This window comes from Felis catus, chromosome E3 (genome assembly GCF_018350175.1).
Source record: "Felis catus isolate Fca126 chromosome E3, F.catus_Fca126_mat1.0, whole genome shotgun sequence".
Classification (NCBI taxonomy): Eukaryota; Metazoa; Chordata; class Mammalia; order Carnivora; family Felidae; genus Felis; species Felis catus.
Genome location: NC_058383.1, coordinates 37,430,816 through 37,451,148, shown reverse-complemented (window position 1 = coordinate 37,451,148; position 20,333 = coordinate 37,430,816). Strand labels below are relative to the sequence as shown.

The window sequence follows — 20,333 nt, the reverse complement described above, 5'->3', positions numbered from 1 at the left end:
CCTGAGTTTATTTTCTTAAAGAAAAACATCTATAGGGGTGCCTGGGTGGCTCAGTCAGTTAAGCATCCAACTTCAGCTCAGGTAATGATCTCATGGTTTGAGTTTGAGCCCTGCATCGAGCCCACATAGGATCCTGTCTCCCTCTCTTTTTGTCCCCCGATTTCTCTTTCTCTCTCAAAAATAAACATTAAAAACCCCTCATTTATTATCATAGTAATATGCACTTGGGTTCCATTTAATAAGTACTTATTGAGCTTCTAGTAAGTGCTGGGCATTGTGCCAGGAGAAGAGAGATACAGAGAAACAAGACATAGGCCAGCTTTCGGGAAGGTCTCCTATTATGGTAGACAATTATACCAGTGGGATGGAGATGAAAGTAGAAAAGGAATAGTTAGCCTAGCTTAGGGATCAGGGAGGGCTTCCTGGAGGATGTGATGGTTAGGTGGAGTCATAAGGAATGAGTAGGAGTTAGCCCTAATGTGGTGAGCCCTGTCCAGGCAAACTTTATAGTCTGAGCAGAGAGGCATAACATAACAGGGCATGGAAGAGACTGCAAGAGAGTTGTGCAAAATAAACACATAGATAAAAATCTTCATTTATAAATATAAACACGAGTGAAGTATATTAAAATAAATACATGCATTTTATTATTTTTTTACTTTTTAAAGATTTTAAGTAATCTCTACAGCCAGTGTGGAGCTGGAACCCACAATCCCCAGATCAAAAGTCTCATGCTCGCTCTACTGACTGAGCCAGCTGGGTGCCCCTTATTTTTTTTAAGATTTTATTTTTGAGTACTCTCTACACCCAACAAGCGCTCCCCCCCATTATCTCATTTGAACCCTCAGAGCAACCCCTCCTTCAATCAGTGCCACTTGGTTTAATTCCATTTTTTGTGTATGTGTTTGAGGCAGGGGACAGTACAGTGTGTACTTCCAAGTTTTACTTTCTTAAAATTCATTATTTTTAAATTTTGGTTGCTTAAAAAAATTTTTTTTTAATGTTTATTTTTGAGAGAGAGACAGAGACAGAGACAGAGCATGAGTGGGGCAGGGGCAGAGAGAGCCGGAGACACAGAATGCAAAGCAGGCTCCAGACTCCCAGCTGTCAGCACAGAGCCCGACATGGGCCACCCAGGTGCCCCTTAAGTTGGGTTTTGATAGCTAAGGCATGTATAATGTGTTTATGCATCTCATAAAAAAATGCAAATGGTACAGATAAACCACAAGTGACCCTCGACCTCCCTCTGTCATTCTAGTGTGTCAATCTTCCTGGCTTTTGGATGCATTTAGATACCTAAACATGAACGTGTGGAAAGAACATTTTGTAGTTAAAAAAAAAAAAAAAACTTAAAAGAGATCATATTGGATATATTTTCCCCCAATTTTGTGAAAATATGTAGACATATAGAAAAGTTGAAATAACTGTATAATGAACACCCGTACAAATACCACCCACATTCTACAATTCTAAGCATTTTGCTAATATTTATCCATAAGACACCTATTATTCATCAACTTTCTTATTTTTTGATATATTTCAAGTAGATTGCAGACATCAGTGCTCTTCACCCTTAAACAGTTCACATACACACTAGAGTTCAATGTATTTTTTTAGGTTAAATTTACACACTATCAAATGTTATTTTTGTATTTTCGTACATCTGGCTTTTCCTTTCTGCTGAACATCCTAAGGTGGTCTCTGCCCTTCCCTTTTTAACGGAGGCACATCTCCGTTGAACAGATGTCCCCCTGTCAATCCCCACCCCATCTTCCTTCAAACAACGTTAAGATGGTTTCCAGATTTTCACCCAAATGGCGCATGCATCCCTTTACATGGTGCAACGACCTTCGTTGTTGCGTCTCTTTGGGTTCTTGCACGCGTTGCTCTCCAATAGCTACCGAGAAGTGGAATTGTTTGAGCACAGAGAAGACCCATTCTAAACCCTAATAGATCTCAATAAATTGTCTCCCGTTCCCCAGTAACTCCCACGAACACCGCATATTGCGCACATCTTTGTCAACAGCTGACTGCACCGGTCATTTAATCTGCAGCCAGCCCGAAAGGTAAGGAAATGACGAGAAGCCAGTGTGGCTGGAACAGAAAGGGCAAGGTTGGAGTCCAGAGGGAGAGGAGCCTGGAAGGTGGTGACACCGGGCATGGAAAGCATGTACCCCGGATCATCGTCATTAACACCTGCTCTTACCAATGAACTCTCTCGGGAGGTCCCCGATACCCTAGCAGCCGCGGGCCCCGCGAGAAGGGACACGTGTCCGCCGCAGGGGCGTGTCCTCTGCAGGGCCCGCCCCCTCTGCGTGCGCACGTCGGGCCGCACTCGCGCCGCCCGCTTGGCTGCGGCGGCCGCGGCGCCTCAGGGAGTAGGTGACTGACGCGCGGACGCTGGGACCTACCCACGGCGGAGCGGACCCGCGGCGGGTGAGTGGCTGGCGCCCTTTCCGGCTTTTTTTCGGGCTCCTCAGCGAGTCTAGCCCGCCCGGGCTTTCGGAAGCTGGGCCAGGCCGAACGCGGCACTCCGCGTCCCCGGCGCCGTCCTGAGGGAGACCCAGTGGGCCGGGGCGGGGGGCGGCCGGAAGCGGGGTGAGAGGGAAGAGGGCTGGGCTGGGGGTCCCCGCTTCCTGCGCGTCGTTTGGGAGGGCCGGGGAGGCCGAACGGCCGGTCAGCTTTGGTCCCCGTTGGGCCCAGCCCCTCGCGGCGTCACGAGTGCGTTGGGCGAGGTGACCCCAGGGGCGCCGCGTGCGGACTGGGTGTCCCCGGCGGAGGTTGCAGCCTTCGTCCGCAGTGGGCCCGCCGGGACCCGGGCCTGGCCCGGCGCCGGAGATCCGTGTCCCGCGTGGCGGCTGCTGCGGGCTCTGCCCTTCCTCCTGACTCACCTCACTCGGAAGGGCGCATTGAGTCACTGTCATGACTTCATGGGTGACCCGCGGCCGCCAAGCGATCTGGAGGGATCCACGCCCGGGGCAGCCGGTTAGTCTGGGCAGGGAATTTACCGGTCACCTCGTCGGCGCGGTGATGTAGGTGTATTGATTGCCTGCAGTTGCCAGGAACGCCTTGCACGGTCTTTGCAGGAGGATGTCTGCCCGTGTGTCACGCTATTTAAATGGATTCTGAGGAGGGGCGCTTGGGTGGCTCAGTCGTTTGAGCATCTGTCTCACTCTTGATTTTGGCTCAGGTCACGGTCTGGCGGTTTGTGGGTTCCGGCCCCGCATGGGGCTCTGTGCTGGTGGTGCAGAGCCTGCTTGGGCTGCTTTCTCACCCCCTGTCTCTTTCTCTCAGAATAAATGAATAGACTTGGGGGAAAAAAAAAAAAGGATTCTGATGAACCTGTTGTTGTGGCCGGTGGCTGTTCTTGTTCATGGCTCTGTGAACCAGACAAGGCAGGATGGGATTGGGGGACAGCCCCGTATAAGGCTCTGTCTGCTGTTTACTGTCATCCCCTTCCAAAACCTTGCGAATTGATAGGTTTTTCACTTATAAAATGGAATTAGTGATGAAACTGGTTAAGTGACTTCACTTGCATCGCACAACTGACACGATGCCACACATGGTCTTGATCCTGGTCGTCTTGCCTACAAGATCTGATGCTCTTTCCTAAATAGTGTTGTAGAGGTTGGGTTATGTCATTTAAACTCTCGTCCCTCTCCCTGTTAACTGTCATTCCAAGTAGAAGGAAAGAGGAGCTTAGTGGTTTTGTGTGTTTGAGTTTCTGGTATGGTGTTACTGTGTTTTTTTTTGTTTTGTTTTGTTTTGTTCTAATATTTATTTAGTTTTGAGAGAGAGAGAGCACGCCTCGAGAAAGCGTGAGAGGAGGAAGGGCAGAGAGACAGGGGGACAGAAGATCCCAAGCAGGCTCAGCACTGACAGCAGTGAGCTCCACATGTGGGGCTTGAACTCCCCAACCGTGAGATCATGACCTTGAATGGAAGTCAGACACTCAAGTGACTGAGCCACTCAGACGCCCCAACCAGTGTGTTTCGATTAAAATTTTAACTCCAGTAATAAAAATGTTAGTTTTTCTTTTGCAAGGAGTGGATTAAAGAATACACATTAGTAAATCTATGCTTTATTCTTTAAAAACATTTTTTTTAGGGGTGCCTGGGTGGCGCAGTCGGTTAAGCGTCCGACTTCAGCCAGGTCACGATCTCGCGGTCCGTGAGTTCGAGCCCCGCGTTAGGCTCTGGGCTGATGGCTCAGAGCCTGGAGCCTGTTTCCGATTCTGTGTCTCCCTCTCTCTCTGCCCCTCCCCCGTTCATGCTCTGTCTCTCTCTGTCCCAAAAATAAATAAACGTTGAAAAAAAAAACATTTTTTAAAAATTTTTTTAAATTTGTTTTTGATAGAGAGATGGAGCGAGTCAGAGAGGGGCAGAGAGAGAGGGAGGGGGAGAATCCCAAGCAGGCTCTGCACTGTTAGCACAGAGCCGGATGTGGGGCCTGAACCCATGAACCGTGAGACCATGACCTGAGCCGAAACCAAGAGTCAGACACTTAACCAACTGAGCCACCCAGGTGCCCCTAAAAAAAATTTTTTTTTAACATTTATTCACTTCTGAGAGACACAGAGAGAGCGCTAATGGGGGAGGGGCAGAGAGAGAGGGAGACAGAGAATCTGAAGCAGGATCCAGGCTCTGAGCTGCCAGCACAGAGCACAACGTGGGGCTTGAACCCAGGAACCATGAGGTCACAACCGTAGCTGAAGTCGGACACTCAACCGACTAAGCCACCCAGGCGCCCCAATATATGCTTTATTCTTTAGGATCTTTCTTGCTTTCTTTTATTTATTTTTTAATTTTTTTTAATGTTTACTCTTGAGAGAGCGCGCACATGTGAGCATGAGCGGGGGAGGGGCAGAGAGAGAGAGAGAGAGAGAGAGAGAGAGAGAGAGAGAGAGAGACAGAATCTGAAGCAGGCTCCAGGCTCCAGGCTCTGAGCCATCAGCACAGAGCACGATGTGGGGCTCGAATCCACAAACTGTGAGATCATGACCTGAGCCGAAACCAGACGCTTAACTGACTGAGCCACCCAGGGTGTGTGTGTGTGTGTGTGTGTGTGTGTGTGTGTGTGTGTGTGTGTGTGTGTGTGTGTGTGTGTGTGTGTGTCCTTCCTCCCTCCCTCCCTTCCTTCCTCTCTCTCTCTCTCCTTTTCTTTCTTTCTTTCTTTCTTTCTTTCTTTCTTTCTTTCTTTCTTTCTTTCTTTCTTTCTTTCTTCCTTCCTTCCTTCCTTCCTTCCTTCCTTCCTTCCTTCCTTCCTTCCTTCCTTCCTTTCTTTCTTTCTTTCTTTCTTTCTCTCCCTCCCTCTCCCCCCCTCTCTCTCTCCTTCTCTCTTTCTTTCTCTCTCTCTCTCTCTCCCTCAAAATCATCACAAGACAAAACATCACAAGCTGTCCAGAAGCTCATAGCTCATTTGGGCATTTAAAAGTTTACGTGGTGACATTGGAAAAACTTTCAAATACAGTACCTTAAGGCGAAACACTGGTGAGGGTGTGGAAATTAGAGGGGCCTTGGAAACACTCACTAAATAACCCCATTTAACTGGGGAGGAAAATCTGTGGTTCTCTTTTTGTCTTAGTTGCTTTGCGTTTTTCTATTGCTTGGGCCAGTAAGGTGAGATGCTGTGTCACCAGAGTCAGGGGTAGGAGCTACCCTAGAAATGACATTGCCTCAGGAGAAGATGGCATTCATTGCCTTTAGCTAGCCCCTTATTAAGTCTGTTGAAATGTATAACTGGACAGCTGGGGCCTTTGGGCTACCTTGATTTTTTTGGTTTCCCTTTTTTTTTTTTTTAATGTTTATTTATTTTGAGGAGAGTAGGAGCAGAGAGTGAGGGAGAGAGAGAATCCCAAGCTGGGCTCCACAATGTGGAGATCATGACCTGAGCCAAAATCCAGAGTCAAACGCTTAACCGACGGAGCCACTCAGGTGCCCCTGGTTTCCTTTTATAGCTGACTCTCTTCATAGGACAGTTGAACTCTGCATCAGTATTGTACCAAAAACTAGAATATCACTCCTTCAGGAGAAAGATACTTTTGAAAATTGGAATTGTGGGGGCACCTGGGTGGCTCAGTCGGTTGGGCGTCCAACTTCGGCTCAGGTCACGATCTTGCGGTCTGTGAGTTCGAGCCCCGCGTCGGGCTCTGAGCTGATGGCTCAGAGCCTGGAGCCTGCTTCCAATTCTGTGTCTCCCTCTCTCTCTGCCCCTCCCCCGTTCATGCTCTGTCTCTGTCTCAAAAATAAACGTTAAAAAAAAAATTAAAAAAAAAAAAAGAAAATTGGAATTGTGTATTTATAATAAGTTTAGAATTCAGCTTGTAACTCCTTGGAGAGAAAAGAGATGAAAAATTATAAATTACCTACTGGTATGTCATTGGCCACAGTTAACTAGAAAGTTATAAATAGACATTTAATGCAATTTTTTTTTTTGGTAAAGATTTTATTTTTAAGTTATCTTTACACCCATTGTCGGGCTGGAACTCACAGCCCCGAGATAAAGAGTGCTCGCTCTTGCAACTGAGCCAGCTGGACGCCCCCCAATATTTTTTTCTTACAGTAGTCAATGAGAGAATTAAGAGCTCTGGATCACATCTTCTTTTGTGTTCAACACAGTGTGAGTTATGTGCTTTTTAACTAAATGTATTGTATCTGTTAGGTTTGTGCAAAAACATAAGATGAAAGTTTTGTCTTTTGTAATCTGAATAATTTCTCAGGATATTTTTGCAGTACTGAGAAGCGGTGCCATTAGTGATTAGTTTTTGGGAAGGAGGGAAAAGTAGGAAGGAAGAGAGGGAGAGAGAGAGAGAGAGAGAGAGGAGGAGGAGGAGGAGGAGGAGGGAAAGGAGGAAGGGAGGGGGAATTTTTAATTGGAACAGTTAATTGCTTGTACCAATGTCTTTCCTTTTTTTTGAAATGCTGGAAGATATTTCACTCTGGTGATCACTCAGGTGCCCTGTAATATTGTTCACCATATGGTTTACTTCTTTTTTTTTTTTTTAATTTTTTTAATGTTTATTTATTTTTGAGAAAGAGAAACAGAGTGCGAGTGTAGGAGGGACAGAGAGAGGGAGACACAGAATCCAAAGCAGGCTCCAGGCTCTGAGCTATCAGCACAGAGCTTGACGCAGGGCCCAAAGTCACGAACCCCGAGATCATGACCTGAGCCGAAATCAGACGCTTAACCCACTGAGCCACCCAGGCGTCCCTGGTTTACTTCTTTATATTGACTGAGTTTATTTACCATGAGATGTCTCCCGTTGTATTACACATTTTAAAGCCAACTAACAAGGCAGCTAGGTCCCTCAGAAATTTCGTTTCTAAATTTCTAATAAATTTGACACACAGTGTTGAACTACAGCAGCCCATAGCTGATGATCTGGCCTAGGAACGTTATGTGTGTTTATGAATATGCGGTTACATTTATTTATATATATTGCAAGAAATCTTTTCTGAATGACCATTGTCTTTCCATTTAAGAATAACACTGGTTATTGGAGTTCGCTATAGATAATTTAAAGGTGTACACCTATTGTAAAGGTGTACACCTATTGTACAAACAGCCCATCAGAGAACTACATCCAAATCGCAATCATGGAGGACTGAAATGGAGCCAACAATGCTTTCTGGGTAGTCATATCAATGCATCTGTATTCAGACCTTGCAAGGCAATATTCTAAACTCTGAACTCAGCATTTCAAAATAGCAATTAAATTCATAAGGCTCTTATCAGTGAACAGGTTTTTTCTTATTGCTTTGATATAATTTTCAAAGGCTTTTTTATCAAACATGGCTTTGTCTTTGTGATAGATTTCTTTAAGCAGATATTGTAATAGTTATCCAAGAGTTGTCTAGTCCATTTGTGGAGTAGGAGTTTCATCAGAGTGCATGTATTCTTGCTGTTTAATGATGTGATGTTGAGGAAGGTTCTTTTTTCAAATGTGTGCTTGAATGCCTCACTCTATGAACATACACAGATAGACTGACTTTTTGTTTGTACTTCAGAGTGGTTGAATTGTTGGGGTGCTTGGCTGGCTCAGTCAGTAGAGCACATGATTCTTGATCTTGGGGTTGTGAGCTCCAGGCCCATGTTGGGCTTAGAGCTTACTTAAAGAAAAAAAAAAAAAGTGATTGAATTGTTAAGCACAAAATTAAGCTAATCAATTGGTAACAATCTTTTTCACTCACAGCTGTTCAAAATTAGACAATTTTGTTTTGTATGTACATGTATGTATCCAAATACATACATATTCATTTGTATTAGAGTGAAAAATAAATGGTTTGTTTCTCCCAAAAAAGGAAGTTGTGATGATATATTTTTGACCATGAGAAAAACATTTAAATCATTTGAGCTGCAGTTTTTGTGTCTGAAAAATGGGGTTAATACTTAATGAAGTTAAGGTTAATATGTTAAAATACCTTTTGTGCCTTGAATGCTGCTTATGGAATCTAGGGCAGGGGTTTTCACACTTTTCTATTTGGGTAAGTTTGGGGGCCTGGGAATCTGTGCTTTTTAAGGGTTTTCATGTGATTCTTGTTTAGGGCCACCTGTCACAAACACAGGCTGGACAGAAGTGGGAATGGACTGGCAAGAGGGTAGAGAAGTAAGTAAATGGGGTACATGAGGAAGGGGACAGCAGAAGAGGAAAGAAAGGGCTAATTGTTGCCTGGCGATAACTGCTGTCAGCTTGTATGCCAGAGGCCAAGCAAGTAGTCTCTTCTCTCTGCTTAGGGGAAAAATTAATTTTTGTCACACGAACAGATTTGTTTCTTTCCCAGGAGTATCATAGGCCTAATTATTGTCATAGTTCTCAGTAACTTTAAAAGGGCTTTGGAGAAGAATGGCATAACAGAGACAGGTGACTCGCACCCTGCGTGCCTGACTTTTTCTAAGGACTCTCAATGTCCTGCCTTTCTCCTGATGAGCTTTCTCAGTCTCAGAAGACTCAAGTTTCACGGTCTTGTTCTGTGGGTCAATGCCACAATTACCTGAGGGCTGTGGGAAGGCACTGGCATGATTTAAACAATCTGCCATTATGTTTTTGCTAACCTGATTGATTGGCCTGCCTCATCACTTGCTATGATGGGCAGATTTTTTTTATGCCAAACACTGGGACCCATAGTCTGACCATACAGGTGCACTAAGGTACTAAAGGAACTGATGAGACAGGATATTTGATTTGAAGCAGAACTGTCCTGGAAAATGTGGAACATAAGGTTCAGGTTTTTTGGTTTTTTTTTGTTTTGTTTTGTTTTGTTTTTTTTTTTGAGAGAGCTCCAGCTGGGGAGGAGCAGAGAGAGGGAGGGAGGGAGAGAGAGCGAATTCCAAGCAGACTCAGCACTGTCAGTGCAGAGCCCAGTGCTGGGCTCTAATTCATGAAACATGAGATCATGGCGTGAGCCGAAGTCAGACACTTGACAGACTTAGCCAACCTTAGGCTCTGCCTAAGGCTCAGTCTTTAAGCACTGTTGTCTGCACTGTACAATTAATGTTTGTACTGTGGTACACCTTGTGTTCTTTCTCTTTCTTGATTGAAAGGTACTTAAAGTTCAAAACAGGGCCTTAAGGCCTCTTAAGGTCTTAAGTCACAGAGCCCATGAGCATTATAAATGTTTGGTGATGATGCTGTGGTGTGTCACTTGCCCAAGTGTAGCCATCCCCTTCCTTAGTTATTGGATCTGCTCTTCTCTATAGCAGGACCACTACACACTGCTGCAGAGGAGCTGTTGTCACCTGGAATTATTTCCAGGACAGGCTGGAGGAGGGTGGGCAGGTGAAGGGAAAGAATTGGTGAGCAGAATTGTCTTTGGGTTGGGAGAGGAATCTAGGTAGTATTTGAAGGCAGTTGTAGTGAGTTGTCATTGACCTTCACTCCCTTGGTCTTCCACAGGAAGGCAAGGGGAGAGTCAGGCTTTCTCTTTGTTTAGTAATAGGTATCTCACTAATTAGGAAATAACTTTTAAACATTTTTTTAGATTTTTTTTTTAATCTTCTGAGTAATCTCTCCACACCCAGTGTGGGTCTCAAACTCAAAACCCCGAGATCAAGAGTCACATGCTCCACCGACTGAGCCAGCCAGGAGCCCTTGGAAAGTAACTTTTAAAACACTCCATTCCTGTACCACACACTTGTGTTTTTGACAACCTCAGCAAAATTTACAGGTGTCTGTATTCATTGTCATATTTGTCCTGCTTTTTGTGTTTGTGGAGTCATACTAGAGGACCTGAAAGGAGAAGAGGGGTTGATCAGGTTATTCTTTCTTGCTTTTATATTTGGCTTTTCCAGGGCATATGTCCGGTTTTAAAGAAGTTAACGTTCAGGTGTAAATGCCTAAGGTAGAAGGGCAAAGAAGCAGTGGCATCCGCCTCTTTGGCAGTATGTATTGCCTCTGTGGTGTACAGAGAATTGGCACTGAGGGGGTGTGCAAAACAGTAACAAACCCAGCATAGTCCTTGTTCACATGGAGTTGGCTGTCACCTTGGGGAGACTCAAAACTGTAAAATTGTAAGGCTTATGATAGTCCCTTGCACACAGTATTTTGGGAGGTCAGGGAAGTGAAGGGCTGAGAAAGAGAAAAGACAGGAGAACTTGAACTGAACCCATTGGGGTTAGGTAAAAGAATTCGAACAGAAAAGAAGGGAACTAAAGAGAGGGGAAACCCCTCTTTAATAACTATTCAGGGTTTCCTTAAAAACATTACTCACAAAGGGAATGTCTCTCATAAAGAGACTCTACTAGAGTAGGGATTCTTAACCTGAATTCTGGGTCCATGGGTAAACTTTAGGGGCTTGTGGTTGCTCTGGAATGGCATTGACCACATTTTTTATATGCATTTGTCCTGGAGGATTTGAAGCTGTCATCTGATTCTCAAAGGGATTTGCAACCAAAAAAGTTACTGATTTTTCTATTCTGGCAAATACCCTTCCTACCCATCTTTAGAAGTACATGTTTCTGAATTTCTGTCTTCAGATGAGGAAGTAGTTGGGTGGAAGATTAGAGACAGAAACCATAGGATTCCTTTGTAAACAAACAGACATTAACTAAATACCAACTGTCATGGGACTTGCAAGAGTGCACATAGAAAGGACAGTGAGTTCTCACTGGTTCCCAGGAACAGGGCACCTAAGCACTCTCACTTTCTAGTGTGGTTGAGACTCCAAGTCTGGCCTCAGAGACCTTACAGTCAAGTGTAGCTGATACAGAGGTACAGTTAAGTAGGAGTATTGGGGATGGAGTGAATTGAAGACACAGAAGCCACAGGTTTTTGGGAAGGTCAAAATGTTTTCAAGAAGCTGCTGGACTGTTGGAAACAAGGTGTGAAAGAGTATACGGAGCCCTGGCCCAGCAGTCAGAAAGCCATGGGCAGCTCTGAGAACAGTGGCTAATCCAGGGTCAGTTTCCTTCTGTTGCTTGGACACACACAACCTAAGAGACTGTCCAAGAGCCACTGTCACTTAGCACATGTAGCAGGAAATGGAAGCCGTCTGTTTCAAAGCAAGTGACCTAGTTGCCCTAGACCACAGCCGGCAAACTAGGCTGAGCTCAGAATTCCTAAGAATGATGGAGGAGCTGAGCTCCTGAGTACCCGCCACCAAAGCTGCTACCAAGGCTTTATTTTTTATTTATTTAAATTAAGTAAGCTCTGCGCCCAACGTGGGCCTTGAACTCATGACCTGGAAATCCGGAGTTGCATGGTCTACCTACTGAGCCAGCCAGCCACCCTGCACCACCACTTTAACTGTGGATGCTCCATTCACTATACAGTACTTGCTTTCCATATTGGCCTTTTGTGTAGGGTTTGGTTTCGAAAAAGGGTTGAGATACCTCTCAGAGCTGAGGAGCACACAGTCCCTGCCTTTCTTGGCCTATAAGCTGTTGAACATTTGCCCTCCCTATCTTGCCTACCTCTTTAACCTTAAAGTTATTCATTCATTATTGCCTAATCATGTCCTTGGGCAACAGTGGATGTTCTGGGCTATTTGAATTTCTTTTTGATAATGATTAATAGAGACAGTGATGTTTGACCAGTTCTTGGGAACTCTTCAGAACTATAGGTACCTACTTCATGTATCTTTAACTCATGTAGTTTTGGGGGCTGCCTCATAGAAGAGGAACTTACTCAGTTTTATAGTGGCAAACTGCTGCTGTTGTTTTTTTCAGTAAGTTGTGATCCCTGTAGCATTTTGCTTTATGCCCTGGCAATAATGATAACCTAATTCCTTGGTGTATTTCCTCCAAAATGTGCTTAGAAACAGGATATGGGCTTATTAGGAGGTTGTACAGCTATTGCCTTCTTTAGGTTGGCCCCTTTGCTGGAGTAACAAACATGAAGAAAATGCTCCTGTGCATCCCTTCTCTCTAAAGCCAGCTGGAGGAATAAAGCGTTTTTATATGGAGGTAGACATCAGGAAGTTTCAGGTAGTTTGTGCTTCCCTGAGGTGGTGGAGTGCTGGCAAGTGTTTGTTACCTTGACTGTTAAAATTTTGCCTATCATTTCTTTAAAAAGAAGGTGGGGGGGGCGCCTGGGTGGCGCAGTCAGTTAAGCGTCCGACTTCAGCCAGGTCACGATCTCGCAGTCCGTGAGTTCGAGCCCCGCGTCGGGCTCTGGGCTGATGGCTCAGAGCCTGGAGCCTGTTTCCGATTCTGTGTCTCCCTCTCTCTCTGCCCCTCCCCCATTCATGCTCTGTCTCTCTCTCTCTCCCAAAAATAAATAAATAGATAGAAAGAAAGAGGGAGGGAGGGAGGAAGGAAGGAAGGTAGGTAGGAAGGTAGGAAGGTAGGTAGGTCGGGGAGGGGGTGGTGCGGTAAGGCCAAGTGCTCTGCTCCCAGTCAGGCTTTCACAGTCCTTAAAACAAAATCTAAAAGGTGTGTTCTCAGTATCTGTATCCGTGGCATGTAAGGAAGCCGCTTTGAAACCAGTGCAAACCCAACATTTCTCCTTCAAACGTGAAACCATTATTATTTTTTTAATTAAAAAAAATTTTTTTTTATGTTTATTCATTTTTGAAACACGGAGAGACACAGAGCACAAGCAGGGGTGGGGCAGAGAGAGAGGGGGACACAGAATCTGAAGCAGGCTCGAGGCTCTGAGCTGTCAGCACAGAGCCCGATGCGGGGCTCAAACTCAAGAACTGTGAGATCATGACCTGAGCCGAAGTCAGATGCTCAACCGACTGAGCCACCCAGGCACCCTGAAACTATTATTTGAGCACAAAGTATTATATGCTTGGTCTCCCCACATGGCCATTCTCATCTCTCACCATCAGTAGAAATTTCTCCAGTAAAAACACTGCTCAAAAATGCTTACTCACCAGCCATTTTTCTTATTTCCGGGCTTCATTTTTAACTGTCGTATTTGTCATCCGCTCTTTGAGAATAATCTTGATTTTGAGAATACCTCAAATTCTGGAAATCATTCATTGACTCAGCAAACCCTGATTGGGTGCCCTGTGTTGGGTAGTAGGAGGGAAAGATAAATGAACTCTAATCTGGAATGGAAATAAATAAATACTGTCATGGGATACAAGTGCTATGGTAGGTTGTAAAAGGCTTGCTTAGGTCGCTGTTAATATAATATCAGGCCTCCAAGATGATCAGTGCATTGTTTTCTAGGCCTTATTTTTAGAAGTAGCACAACCCCATTTTGGGAGGAAGTATAGCAAGGAATAGGGGAGTTGCTCCAATGGAAACAGATGGGGGAAGCCCACAGCTTTTCCTGCTATGCCTCATGTTAAATGCCATCCTCCCTGCAGCTTCCTGAGGAATGCCTCTCATTTTATAAATGAGGATGTTGGAGTTCTAGGGAAGTCATAAAATGTAGTTAGCCAGTGTGGGCCTGGTCGTAGAACTTTAGTTCTCCTGATTCCTAGCTTACTTGTCAGTCACACACCAGACCGCTAAACAGTCATTAGATTTCTTCCAGTTTTTTGTTCCATTCCACAAAGAAGTCAGTAAACACATTTCTTTCAGGGGCTTCACCTCTGCCTGGCTTTGTTACAGAGCTTTAAAGGTTTTGCCTCCTAGTGATCCAAATACAAATCAGTCCTATTCCCAGGAAGGTACTGTGACCCCTTTCATTGTGATCTGTGGACAGTGCCAAGTTGCCCCATTTGGTAACAGCCTCTTCTGTTTTCTGGTTGAAATTCAGTTTCCCCAGAAATCTCTGTAAAGGATATTTGATAAAGGTGTGACAAACAGTGTGAAGCATAGTGCCAGAATCTCATATGTCTCTGTAAACTACTGAAGGGACAGGAAGAGTATTAGATGCATGTCCTTTCTTGAATGACCTTAGCACTGCTTCTGAGATTTAAGCAGAGTTCCTCGGCCTTGGTGCTGTTGACATTTTGGGCTGGATAACAGTTTGTAGTGGTGGTGGGTGTGTATGTGTACACACGTGTGCATGAATGTACTTGTGTTTGTGCTTTCTGTGCATTGCAGGATGTTGAGCAGCATCCCTGGCCTCTACCCACTTGATACCAGTTGAGTGGCCAAACCCCCTCCCCCTCCCACTTGTGATAATCAAACGTGTCTCCAGACATTTCCGGACAACCCTTGGGCAGGGCAGGCCGGGGGAGGGGGGGGGGGGAAGGGGGGGTGTTGCCAAAATGGTCCCCAAGCTGAGAACCATTGGGTTGGGGATTGAGTGTCATAAGATATAAGTGCAAATCAAGTTGATTACAGAGTCAAGTAAATTTTTCAGTTATCTAAACCTTTATTTATAGTGATGAGCTACTTAAAAGAAATAAAACAATAACATGCCCTTGGCCTCCATCCTGACCCTCCACAGCATGAAGGGGCCTTTATCTAACTCATGTTCAGAGTGTCCCTGAAAGAGTTTGAACTTAGGTGATCATCTTCTTTTAGAGCCTTTGCAAAGTTTATTTTGCTAGAAATTCCAAGATTTTTGTGTTCCTTTCTTGGTATCTAGTGTTGTCAGAATGAAAACAGAGGTTCTTCACAGTGAGCCTTCAACTCAAAGTCTGTGACCCCAGTACAGATTTGATGTTGCCTGTAAGGGTTTTCACGGACAGGGGTATTTCCATTTCTTGTGTAAAAGTATATGGGAACATGTGTTAACTTTAAGTGGCCCTTTCTTCAGTTTGTTAATCAATGCTATATGATATGTCGCAGTTCTATAAGTAACTTATCATTTAATTCTCATTACATACCTTGCATAGTTGTTATTACTATCAGATAAAGAAACTGACCCTCTGAGAAGTTAAGTACCTGGTCCAAGGCCACCCAGCTGGTATGTGGCAGAACCAGGGTTTGCTCTCAGTTGTGCCTGACTAGAACCTGTGCCATTTATTTATTTATTTATTTATTTATTTATTTATTTATTTATTTATTTTTAACGCTTATTTATTTTTGAGAGACAGAGCATGAATGCGGTAGAGTCAGAGAGAGGGAGACACAGAATCCGAAGCAGGCCCCAGGCCCCAAGCTGGCAGCACAGAGCCTGACGCGGGGCTTGAACTCACGGACCACGAGATCATGACCTGAGCCAAAATCGGACGCTTAACTGAGTGAGCCACCCAGGCGCCCCTATTTTTTTTTTAATATTTTTTAAATGCTTATTTATTTCTGAGAGACAGAGTGCATGTGGGGAGGGGCAGAGAGAGAGGGAGACACAGAATGTGAAGCAAGCTCCAGGCTCTGAGCTGTCATTATAGAGCCTGATGCGGGGCTCGAACCCACGAACCATGAGATCATGACGTAAGCTGAAGTCTGATGCTTTAACCGATTGAGCCACCCAGGCGCCCTGAGCCTGTGCCTTAACCATATCCCTACTCTACCTTTTGGCTTGTGTGCCAGTGTATTCTTTCTTGGCTGAGCTCAGTTCAGGTTAACATTTGTTAGGTGCCTGCTACAGGTCAACTCTGGAGATCATGCAATTCAGCCATTGCCTTACCTCCTTCTATGTCATGTCAGCATATTAGCATTGTGCTGTGTAGAAAGGACTTGTATGGATATGTCTGCTATTAGATGTGTCGAACCCATCTTATAGAAACCTCCAGGTGGAGGCATTCAGTCTCCATGTCATAGGATGTATACTGAGATACAGATATTTACATTTGTGTCTAAATTAATAGTATCAACATGGATGGGCCCAGAGGGTATTATACTAAGTGAAATAAATCAGGCAGAGAAAGACAAATAACATATGATTTCACTTATATGTAGAATCTGAAAAACAAAACTAATAAAACAGAAACAGGCTTGTAAATACAGAGAACAAACTAATGATTGTAAGAGGGAAGGAGGAGAGGGGATGGGTGAAATAGGTGAAGGGGATTAAGCAGTACCAATTTCCAGTTATAAAATAAGTCATAGGAATGTACAGTATAGTTTACGAATTATAGTCAGTAACATTGTAATAACTTTGTATGGTGACAGATGGTAACTACACTTAACAAGGTGATCATTTTGTAATGTATATAAATGTTGAATCCCTGTGTTGTACCTGAAACTAACACAATATTGTATGTCAACTATACTTGAATAAAAAGAAAAGAATTAACAGGCACATATGGCATTTATGCAGACATTGAGTTATTGCCACAACTGTTGCATGGGGAGATCGTGTCCTGGGAACTTCATACTAATGAGGAAAAGAAACCTCATGGTTGTAGAAATTTCACAGATAAGGCAGAGTAATTAATGCATGATAATCTGTTACTTTTTCCCCTCTATGCTAAAAGGCTTCGTTGAACAGCAGGAATATCTAGAGTTTAAGGGCATTTTGCTAAGTAACACCCTGTATCACTTTGATTTTTCTGCCTTTTAAAAAAACATGGTTTTGGGGCGCCTGGGTGGTTCAGTTGGGTAAGCGTCCGATTTCGGCTCAGGTTGTGATCTCAAGGTTCATGGGTTTGAGCCCCGTGTTCAGTTCTGTGGTGACAGCTTAGAGCCTGGAGTCTGCTTCGGATTCTGTCTACCTCTCTCTCTGCTCCTCCCTTGCCTGTGCTTTCTCTCTCAAAGATGAATAATAAACATGTTAAAAACTAAAGAAAAATAAAAGAGCATGGTTTTGAGGTTACAGTAAAGTTTATGACTGTCTTGCCTTTTAAGGATTATCCCTGTAAATTGGCTCTTATTCTGAGAGATTTTTTAGGATAGAAGAGAGGGCCACTGTTAGAACTAACTGTGGTAATTTCACATTACTTACAACATGTTTTCTCCATACTCTGGCCCCTGGCTACTCTTATGGGACTTAGTCATTCGTGTACAAATGAGGCTAGGTATACTGAGAGAGGAAAATAACTAGAGCCTCCATTCCAAGGAGCCCTTGTCACCTTGTTCACTAATACAGGGAGCCAGAGTAGGCAGCAGCAGGTTGACTGGTCTGTACCCCTTACCCTTCTACCAGTGGAGGTAGGGCCTGCTGGGAAAGCTGAACTCCTTACTGTGAGAAAGTCCTAGTAGCCACTGTTGCTGGTCCCCTGCTGCCATAGACCAAGCCTTTGTAGGATGGAACCAGCCTCTTGGAGTTAGCAATTCTGAGTGCTTCCTTGCCCCCCACTCCACCCACCCACCTCTTCCCCTGCTGTCAGAATCTAGACAGTCATTGTGAAAAAGCCTGGGAATAATACTTGACTCTGTAGGCCTGTGGAAACATGTTAAAATCCCTTATAGGTCCAAAGTGAGATTATAGGAGCCACCTTGTTAGATTGACCAATACCTTGGCCTATGGAGTTGCTAATCTTATATGAAGTTTATGTTGACACAGTTCTATCCATTGCACTACGTTTTCCAAGTAGACATATATTTTCAGTAGACAAAGATGGGACTGAATAGATTTTAAACAACACATGGAGGACACACTTATAGATTCTTGAAACCAGATCTCCTGTTTTTCTGTAGTTACCATGGCGATGGGTGCTATAGAGATGTGCAGACCTTACTGTGACCTCTTCTTGGTGCAGGGATGCCTGGCTTCATTGTCCACCTGGGCCTGGCAAGTCTGGCTGGTTCCCTCCATGCCCTGAGAGGTGGAGGTGCCGTCTTCCCCTCTGGGACCAGCTGTCTCCAGTCTTGGCCTGCCCTGCTGGTCCATTAAAAGCAGGGCTCGCCAGGGAACAATCTTCTCGGGTTGCCTGTAATCTGAGTGAGCCAAGGTAAGTGTTGTAGGATGGGCAGCAGCAGCTTCTGAAGCTTCCAGTGGGAGCCTGGGCATTTACTTCTCAGAAATCAAAGGATTGAGCTAATGTTTCATACTAAAAACAAAAACAAAAACAAAAAACAAAAACCCAAATGACAATCAGTGGTTTAGAAAACCCCTCCACTGCACACATAAATGCAGTATAGTACAGCCTTATTTTCCATGTTGTTAGTAGTCTGTGGTGACATCATACTGATTTCACATGCATGTTAGCTGGGACATAGGACGAATGACCTTGCATTCAGAAGGACTCCGGCTTGGTCCCAACTCCACTATTAACTTTCTAAATGATGTTGGACATATCACTTAAATCTCTCACTCTTCATTCCTTCAGGGTCAATGGGACCCTGCTTGAAAGTGACTTAGCCTGGTGTGCCCAGGTGTGTTAGACTTCAGTCTGGTGCTTTGTCTGTATCACCCTCCCAGGGTGAACTCAAGGACCTTCTGTGCTTTTTGAGGTTTTGAAGCACTCAAGGGGTGCTTTTGAGGTTCTGTTGAGTCTGTTTGTAGAGAGGGACACATCTGGAAGCTAGTAGCACTTCTAGGTTCTCCAAAAGGGGGATCCAGCAGAATGCACCGTATTGAGCCACTCTCTGCCTCCACCCCCAAATGCTGTTCACAGTCCTCATCCACGAGAGAAGCTGAAGCCACATGTGACAACTGTTGCACCTGAGTGAAAGGGAATATGATGACTCTACTTAAGCCACAGGACACATGCTTTCAAGATTGTTCCAAAGTTAGAATCATTTTCACTTGATAGTACCTAGGGGTGACCCATGGTCATGTCAGCATTTCCTCTGTTAACACCAGCCCTTGTGGGATGTCTGATGCCTGGGCTTTATTCTTACAAAATGTGGTCCTACCCATTTCAGAATTCAGTCAGGGCTTCTGATCCCACCCAGATGCCTCTCATGGGAAAGAGTCTTCTTCCTCTCAGCCCTGAGGTCTGGTCTCTCATATGAGGTGAGGAGACACTCAGAACAGGGCAAGTCTTAATTTGTTTCATTTGTAGTAGGGAGTCTCTTTACCAGGACTTTGGCAGCATTAACAGTAGACTCCTGGCCCGTACTCTGAGCTTTTTTCAGTGCTTCAGGTGTCCTCCCTGGTGTCTGCTTTGAATGCTTGCTCTCTTGTATTTGGACATGCTACAGATGAGCACACCCCTGTCCTCAGTAAAAAGAAAGCCTGCCAGAGCAGTCTTGAACTTCTGAGCGATGTCAGTTGTTGGGGTTACTAAGAGGCCGGTACTCTTGGACTAATTATAGTTGTATTGCATTCTGGTTGCTTATTGTCCAGATGTGCAAAAAATGTGTGTTTAATAAATCTGATGCAAGAATTTTGTGTCCCTAGAGTCTCTACTTTTCCAGGATTCTTTGTCTGAAACTGCTCTTTATCAAGAGGTTAATAGTCATCCAGTCAGTGAACTGTGGGATTGAATTCACCCAGTGATTAAAGTGAAAAGGATGAAGGTTGTGTGTAAGATTTCCTGAGCAGTGGCAGTGCCAGGGTTCAGAGGATACCTCAGGCCATGTATTGTATAAACTCAGAAGCTGTTGACCTAGACAACCTGGTTTCCTCAGAGTTTTGGGGAGGCCCCACTTGCATTCTAGCCTCCCTGAGGTCTGGGAGCAAAGCAGAGCCAGTTAAGTGGCTGTTGACCTGAGGCAGATAGCACTTCTCTGCCTGTCCATTTCCTGAGTGGCATGCAAAACTGGTGCTTGGTGAGGGGCTGGATTTCAAACAGTATTAAGGAAAACAAATTCTCCACACCACATCCAGGAACAGGGCTTCTTCCCCCTGTTGAGAGTTTCCTGGTGTCCTGATAAGGTTTGAAAAGCTCACTGGGAGTGTCTCCACGCAGACCAGCTGGTAAACAGTTCAGAGTCCGTTCTCAATTCCTTTTGTAACGCTTGTTAGGAAGTGGTTTCACGGTCATTATCTTATTTGATCCTCCAAATAGTCTTGTGGTATGGGACACTGGGCTGCAGGTGAATAATGTAGAGCTAGATTTGGAAGCTCTGAAGAGATTTGCCTTCCTGCGCCCGGTTTCTGCCCTCCATAGTAGCTCTACGGTTCTTTGTTCCCAGATCACATATAGGGTTTGTAAGTAGGATGTTAGAATTTATTTATGTAGCACGTATCCAGAAAAGAATTTTTTCCCCCCCGAAAA

The 20,333-nt window shown here is 44.6% G+C and overlaps 1 protein-coding gene across 4 annotated transcripts in view; it reads left to right on the top strand.

Annotated features, from left to right (window-relative positions):
- The first annotated feature begins 2,008 nt into the window (after positions 1–2,008).
- The window catches only part of HMOX2 (heme oxygenase 2), a 31,011-nt gene continuing 12,686 nt past the window's right edge, over positions 2,009–20,333 (top strand). For 2 of the 4 annotated variants that reach the window (XM_003998903.6, XM_045048180.1), the window contains exon 1: positions 17,928–18,119. The gene's annotated coding sequence lies outside the window, so the exon portion shown is untranslated. Of the gene's footprint in view, positions 2,067–2,285; positions 2,437–17,927; positions 18,120–20,333 lie in introns of those variants that run through there. The other 2 variants (XM_019821020.3, XM_006942384.5) reach the window with 2 other exon arrangements.